The following is a 9,000-nucleotide window of genomic DNA, read 5'->3' on the forward strand; positions in this document are numbered from 1 at the left end:
AAAGCCAATAGAGATAAATGGCATTACAGGTAGTGTGAATAGCATGACCAAAGGTAAAGAGACATCAATGGACATGTTATGTATGGAGACCATGATCCAACCTGATTTCCAAGATGGCTCATATCATGTATTTGTGACACATTTAGGCAGGAATATCAGAAATGCTCATTTTGTGTTTTCCTCTTTTATTTAGTAACTTCAAACTGTTAGATTTGAAACAATGAATCCTCAGTTGTAATCAGTGGTCAGCTATATATGCATTTAATCTAACCCCTTTTGCAAATGTTGTGACAAAAATGAAATCTTTGATAGTCAAAAATCACATGGACTTTGGCAGGCAGTTAGATGAGGACTCTACACCAAGATCCACCACAGCTGTATGATGCTGAGCAAGACACTTAATGTTTCTGAGTTTCAATTTTCTCATTTATATACTGGGACAATAATACCTAGTATACAGAATGAAATAAAACTGTGCATATGCAATGATATTAGGGTCACTAAAATATAAGATATGACTTCCTTCCTGACTCATTTGTTGTACATCTGCACTGTTGCCAACCCAGCACTAATCCAAAATGATGTGATAGTGATTGTCATGACTGACCAAGACAAAATATGACCCAAGAGATTTGTTAAATGTCTTATGTTCCTCATGCTATTTAATTCATACAACAGCCAAAAAAAAAAAAAAAAAATCCAGTACGCCATTACCGTTATAAAAATTTTCTGTTGTTCTTACCTTTAGAATTACTTCTAGGTTGCTATCAATTCTGGGTGAATATGTCTCTTCACTCTGACATGAAGTTTGTTCTATCATGAAGACAAATGTCTCTCTAACGTAGGCCCTTGGGGTGGGTTTAATGAAAGTCATTGCTATAAACCATGATCCAAGTCACAGTCAAATCACTGCTTTTTGAGCAGGGACCCCACAAGTGACAGATCCAGGAAGATCCCTCTTCCTTTGTCCTCCAGGAGGAGTGGCACGGGAGTGCTTGGCAGGAATATGCTGGGTTTGGAGACTCCAGACGGAACCATGCACCAGAGATAGAAATGCTTGGTTATAGGATGGGTGAGCACAGAGCGTGGCCAGAGACTAGGGAGATGGGAGGGATTAACATTTTTCTCTGAGGGCACACTGAGGAGTGGGGCCCTGAGCTCTCAGCAACTACAGGCCAGAGATTGGGAGGCCGCCATTTTCATTCTCTGCCTCCAAAGCTGTATGGAAAGCAATCAGGGAAAAAGAGTTCCAGAGAGCGAACCTGAGATTACTTAGCCTGTTCCCTGCCAACTCGGGCAAAGACAGTTAAAAATCACTGCAATCAACTCCTTCCCCAGAAGATCAGCAAGAACATCCAGCCAAGACCAAGTTCTCTGATCAATGAGAACTGCAGAACTCCAGAGCTAAGGAAAAGCATCACATAGAATTCTTTTCCCACAATTCTTTAATCTTTCAAAGTTAAATTTTGTATATATTTTTTTCTTATTCTATTTTTTAATCTTTCCTCATTTCTATTTTAACCTTTTTAAACTATTTTATCTTATCAACACTTTTTTAAAAAATCTTTGTTAGTTTCCATTGTTATAGTCATATTCTATCCTTTCATTGTATTTAACCTTATCTTTTGTATACATATAGGTTTTTCTTTCTTTAAAATTTTGGGATAAAGTTTCATCTAACAGATCAAAATATACCCTAAATCTAGCACATGGCTTTGGTTTAGTCTCCAGCCTGATCACATTTTTCCTCTTTATTTTTCTTTTTTCAACCAACTACTTATCAATTCCTTTTTTAGAATCACTTTAAATTTTCATCTTTACAGTCATATTCCATCCCTTCATCATGTTTACCAATATATATATGTTTTTCTTTCTTTAAAAATTTGGGAGGCAGTTTCTTCTAACAGACCAAAATATACCCCAAATCAGATGTGTAGCTCTGTTCTATTGACTAGTTATATATATATGTATATATATATATATATATATATATATATATATATATATATTTTATTTTTTTCTTTTTTCTCCTTTATTTTCCCTCCCAGTTTCAGATCTTTTCCAATTGGGTTAGTTTGTATTTTTCTGGGGTTGTTGCTACCTTTTTAGTATTTTGTTCTCTCATTCATCTATTCTTATCTGGACGAAATGACAAAGCAGGAAAACTCACCTCAAAAAAACAAAACAAAACAACAACAATGACAAAAAAACAAGAGGCAGTACTGTGTCTAGGGACCTAATCAATACAGACATTAGTAAGATGTCAGAACTAGAGTTCAGAATGACCATAATCAAGGTTCTAGCTGGGTTCAAAAAAATCATGGAAGATACTAGAGAATCCCTTTGTGGAGAAATAAAATCCCTTTCTGGAGAACTAAAAGAACTAGAATCTAACCCCCCAAAAAGCTACTAATGAGGTACAATAAAAAATGGTGGCTCTTACTGCTAGGATAAATGAGGCAGAAGAGAGAATTAATGATATAGAAGACCAAATGATGGAGAATAAAGAAGCTGAGAAAAAGAGAGATAATCAACTACTGAACCATGAGGGGAGAATTTGAGAGATAAGTGATACCATAAGATGAAACATTATTAGAATAATTGGGATCCTAAAAGAAAGAGAGAGAGGGGCAGAAGGTATACTGGAACAAATTATAACTGAGAATTTCACTAACTTGGCAAAGGGAAGAAGCATTAAAATCCAGGAGACACAATCTCAGGAAACAAACTGAGGGTTGCTGGGGTGAGAAGGAATAGGGTGTCTGCGTTATGGACATTGAGGAGGGCATGTGCTATGGTGAGTGCTGTGAATTGTGTAAGACTGATGATTCACAGACTTGTACTCCAGAAGCAAATAATAAATTATATGTTAATAAAATAAAGAAAATAAATAATAAATAAAGGGGTTAATGAAAATAGTATCTTCTGAATAGAAGTTATAAGAGTCTGTTAAGTTTGAGGAACTCTTTATAAGACTGAGTCAAACCTAGTGAAAATAATTTTGAGATACAAGTTGGTATTGACAATCAACTTGGAGATGATTATGTAGACAGATTAGTTTAATTCACTTATTCAATAAATGTTTTTGACCATCTACTGTGGTCAAACCCCTGCTGGTCATCATAGTAGGAATAGAAATAAATCAGACATGAACCCTACCTACAAAGAATTTAACATTTGGTGGAAAATTTTTATGAGATCATGACATGCTAACATTTCTTTCTATGGACATTTGAAAATACCTCGAGGAGGGATGGGGTGATATTTAAATGGAGCTTCGAACAGTAAAAACAGATAGAAACACATGCAAATATGAAATTCTGGGTTTGGGAGACAGGTAGAAGGTCAATTAAAACAGAAGTGAATAATTAATGCTTTTCACCTTTTCCCCAGCAGTACTGAAGTTTGCATGTTGCCCCATGCTGTCTTATAATTCCATATCCTTCATCAAGCAATTCCCATGATCTGCAATGCCCTTTGCTTCTTTTTCATCTTCAAGAGTCAGCTAAGGCTACCTCCTCCAGGAAACCTTCCTTGTTGTGCTTGATTTGGTCTGTCTACCATACATCCCTGTGCTTGTCTCCATTATGATATTTATGATATAATATCCCAACTAGGTTGAATTCTTCAGAGTAGGAACTTTGTTCCAAACTGTCATTTGTAGGTTTGTGCCTATTACATGACCTAGTCCAAAACACACCACAAATAACTGTTAGATCGAACTATAAAAATTAAATAATTTTTAATATAATAAATTATCATGATTAAATCCCTAGCTGGTTTCTCGAATGTGAATTTCTTTTCAGGGTGGAGGAGTGCTATATTTAATGCACCACCAAATTTTAAGGTATGATTTACAGGTATTATTTACAGGTATTTACAGGTATGATTCTTGTCTTTACCTAGCCTACAAAGACCTGTGTGATTTGCCTCCTGAATATTGTCCTACTATTGTTTAATACCCGTCTCCTCATTTTCTACTCTATTCTCTCTACACTGTTCTCCTCTCTCCTTCTGTAGGATATGAAGGTTTGTCCCTTCTATTTCCTAAAACACTCTTCCTTGTCATATGGCTTAATCTTTCCCATTATTTTTTTTAAATGCTATTTGTGCATGTTTTCCAATTTTATTGAGGTATGTTGACCAATAAAAATTTTATATATTTGGGTCATACAATGTGATTTTTTTTTGGAAATGCACAATATGATGATATAATGTCCAAATACATTCTGGAATTTGTAGTACAATCAAGCTAGTTAACACATCCACTATTTCTTTTGCATGTGGTGAGAACACTTGAGATCTATTCACTTAGCAATTTTCAAGTATGCAATACCATATTTTTAACTAAAATACTATGAAGAACATTAGATCCCTGAAATGTATTCATCTTATACTTGGAAGTTTGTATCCTTTAACCAACATCTCCCCAGTGCTCCCACTCTCCTCTTATTTTTATAAATAACTTCTAATATATAATAAATAAGTTGAATAAATAAGTAACATGTACAATAATAAATAACATAAAATATTTTTGTTTACTTTTTGAACCCCTCTTTTTAAATATAAAATAGGGGTACCTGGGTGGCTCAGTCATTAAGCATCTGCCTTCAGCTCAGGTCATGATCCTAGGGTCCTGGGATCGAGCCCCACATTGGGCTCCTGGGTGAGTCATTAGGTTAAGCATCTGACTTCAGCTCAGGTCATGATCTCAGGGTTCTAGAATCAACCCCTATTTTGGGCTCCCAGCTCATTAGGGAGTCTGCTTGACCCTCTCCCTCTGCCCTTCCTCTGTTCATGCCCTCTCTTTCTCTAAATAAATAACTAAAAACTTTTTAAAGTGAAATAGATTTTTGAGAATCTGGATTTGGCATATCTGATTTTTTTAATGTATATCTGTGCCTGTGATAATTAGGGAATGAATAGCATCTGGTTAGGAATAAAAATGGGGTGAGGAGGAGGGAGAGATATGGCTGATAACCTTTAGAATTCTCTCCCATCACTGACAGCACCATGGAATGTTTTCAGTCAGGGTTTGTACTACATTGTTGTAGAATATTATTTAAAATTACCATTGTCAGGTGTATGGGTGGCTCAGTAGGTTAAGCATCTGACTCTTGGTTTCAGTTCTGTTCATGATCTCAAGACTGTGTCAGACTCCACATTCAATGGGGGTACTTCTTGAGGATTCTCTCCTTTTCACTCTGTCCCTCACCTGCCACATGCTTTCTCTCTCTCTCTCTCTCACTTTCTGTCATATAAATAAATAAGTCTTTAAATAAATAAATAAATAAGATTACCATTGTATCCTGCATTTCCAGAGCATCTAAAACTCTTCAATGATATTCAGATATTTATATTTTTGAGTCTATAAACATTCTGTAGGATTGTAAGGCAGTCACTTTAAGCATAAGACAATGAGGTTCAGAGAAAGTAACAACTTGCCAAAGGTCACCTTATAATAAATTGATAGAAACAGGAATTCATATTTCATTCAGACAGTAATACCTTTAAATAATTCTGTAGAACTGCATCCTATCAATATTAACAATTGCCCATACCAGTCATTCATTACACGGTCCTATGAGATGTGTTATACATTCCATATAACACAACTAATGTATGGTAGACTTTGGACTTTGAAGAAGGACTAGATAAAGAGGCAGAAAATCTTCATTCATTATGCTGAATTGCCATTGCAAAATTATTCTGTATCATTACCAAAGGTTTTAAAAATTAAACTCACAGTTGATGCCACCTTGAAAATCTGGCATTTGTCCATGAACAGACTTGCTTTTAGCTCAGCTCTGGCTCATTAAACATCTTGAATTTGAAGCAAATTATTTAAGATGCAACATGTGTGAAACCAGTATATTGATTAAGCATGACTCATGACTTAATCAAAATGCAACTTTATTTATTTATTTTTAAAGATTTTATTTATTTATGTGACAGAGAGAGGGAGGGAGAGATCACAAATAGGCAGAGAGGCAGACAGAGAGAGGGGGGAAGCAGGCTCCCGGCTGAGCAGAGAGCCTGATGCGGGACTTGATCCCAAGACCCTGAGATCATGACCTGAGCTGAAGGCAGAGGCTTTAACCCACTGAGCCACCCAGGCACCCAAAATGCAACTTTATTTTATCTCTCACTGCTCCTTTACAATATTTAGGATCAGATCTTTTTCTGTTCTTGAGTAAAAATCTTCCAGGTTCATGACTTTTATGTTTGCTTTTCGGTAAAAGAAAAATCTTAAGTCCAAAGCAATCTCCAATCAGAAATTAGAATACCTAATACAACTCTAGTAAGAAATTTGAGCTTCATTTAGCACTGAAGTCTCTCCTGTACCCCAGTTGTTGACTATATCAACTCAAAACCTATAGTAAGAAAGGGACGTCTCTATTTCTCTGCCATTGCAATGGCTACTATTCAATTTATGCAAATATATTCTGTTGGAACAGTAGACCCCCAAATCTATTGAATTGGCTTCAATGAACCTCATTCATCTTGGGATAAGCTCTTTGAAACTTCCCTGAGATGTCCTGCCACTATTACTTAAGGAAAGATTTGGAAAGATATTCAGTTCTCTTACTGTCCTTCTTCTAGCTGATGATCCCAAAGAAGTTATAAGAATTAGTTATAATTATAATTAGTTCTTCAGTTAGTTCTTTTCATTTATGTCTTAAAGGGTTGTACACAAAGGTTATAAAAATACAGATTTAAAGGGGCACATGTACCCCAATGTTTATAGCAGCATTATCAACAATCACAAAACTGTGGAAAGAGCCCAAATTTCCATCAACTGATGAATGGATAAAGAAGATGTGGTGTATATATTTAATGGAATATTACTTGGCCATCAAAAAGAGTGGAGTCTTAAAAAAAAAAAAGAATGGAATCTTGCCATTTGCAGTAACATGGATGGAGCTAGAGTGTATTATGCTGAGCAAAATAAGTCAGTCAGAGAAAGGGGAATACCATATGATTTCATTCATGTGTGGAACTTAAGAAACAAAACAGAGTAACATATGGGGAGGGAGGAAAAAAGAGATAGAGAGGGAAGCAAACCATAAGGGGCCCTTACCTACAGAAAAAAACCTGAGGATTGATGGAAGGAGGCAGGTGGGGAGGGGGCAAAAACAGTGATAGGTATTAAGGAGGGCACTTGTTATGATGACCACTGGGTGTTATGTGTAAGTGTTATGATGAGCACTATTCCTGAAAACAATTATATATTATATGTTAATTAACTAGAATTTAAATAAAAATTTGAAACAAACAAAAAGACTAATGTACAAAGTGCAAGACTAAAATAATATGTGTTAGGTGATTTCAAGACCAATTTTTACCTAATAATGTATTTTAAGATTTTCTATAAAATAAATATTTTGGAAAGTCTAATAAGGTTGTGCTCCTTGTAGATCAAGGTTTTCCAATACATTTGGAAAGCTTTCTGTCATTATTTCTTTGAATATTTTATCTGCTCATTTCTCTGACTCCTCTCCTTCTGGTACTGTCTTTACTATATGCTGGAGAGCTTAAGAGCGTCCCACATTTTTCTGAGGCTTTGTTCATTTTTCTTCATTCCTCTTTTTCTCTGTTTTTTGGGTTGCATCATCTCTATAGATCTATCTAAAGTCTTAGACTGCTGTCTTCTGCTGGATCAAATCAACCATTGAGCCCTCCAGTGAATTTCTATTTTGATTGTATATGTTTTTTAACTCCAGAGTTTACATTTTTTTTCTAGAATTTCTCCTTCTTTTTGATATTAGTTGTTTGACATTATATCATCATCATACTTTCTTTTACTTTAATCATTGTTTCTTTTAATTTTTTGAGCATATTTAAGTCTGTTCAATTTGACATTTAATAAACCGGACACAGTAAGACAAACGATTTCATTTATATGTGGACTCTAAAAAAATAAATAAATAAACAGAAACAGACTCAAATACAGAGAACAAATTGATGGTTGCCAGAGGGGAGAGAGTGGGAAGATAGGTGTTAAAGATAAGGGGGATTGGGGCGCCTGGTGGCTCAGTGGGTTAAAGCCTCTGCCTTCGGCTCCAGTCATGATCCCAAGGTCCTGGGATCGAGCCTAACATCGGGCTCTCTGCTCAGCAGGGAGCCTGCTTCCTCCTCTCTCTCTCTCTTTGCCTGCTTTTCTGCCTACTTGTGATCTCTGTCTGTCAAATAAATAAATAAAATCTAAAAAAAAAAAAGATAAGGGGGATTAAGAGGTACAATTTACAGTTATAAAATAAATAAGTCACAGAGATGAAAAGTACAGCATAGGAAATATCGTCAATAATACTGTGATAGCATTGTTCGGTGACAGCTGGTGACTACTTTTGTTGTGGTGAGCAGTGAGTTATATACAGAAATTTTGAATCGATACGTTATATACCTGAAACTAATACCACATTGTATGTTAATTATACTTCGATTTTTAAAAAACCGGACATTTGAATGTTCTCACAGGCACTTTCCATAATCTTTTTTGCTTTTTTCTGGTGTATGGGTCATACTTTTCCAGTATGACCACTTTGTCTCCCGTATTTGTGTGTGCGTGAGTGTGACATTTTGAATTGTATCTGTAGCAATTCTAGGCCCTTTCTTTGTCTTTCCAGAGCTTATTATTATTCTCTTTCTTGTTCATTTACTGATTGAGTCTGGATTATTTTAGTGATGTCTATCCTTACCCAATGCCAACCCCTCATCACACCCCAGTGTGAAGCCTCTGAGTTTTCTCTTCAGAGGACGTAGACTTGAGTCGGCCCAAGGTTACTCTAGGATGACTGTGCTTATCGTCGAGCTCTCTCTTTTCCTCAACACACACAGCTGCTAGCTCCATTAGTTGCTTACTAATTGCTCTCTTATTTCCAACAATGCCTTGAGACATAAATCCTTTTACATAGAATTCCAATCTAATTTAGCCTCTTTTCAGGGGAGAGTTCCTGAGGTCCTTGACAGATATTTGTCTGACTTAAGAGGGTTCTTCCC

This window comes from Mustela putorius, unplaced genomic scaffold, assembly GCF_011764305.1.
Source record: "Mustela putorius furo isolate JIRA1106 unplaced genomic scaffold, ASM1176430v1.1 tig00003909_pilon_pilon_pilon, whole genome shotgun sequence".
Classification (NCBI taxonomy): Eukaryota; Metazoa; Chordata; class Mammalia; order Carnivora; family Mustelidae; genus Mustela; species Mustela putorius.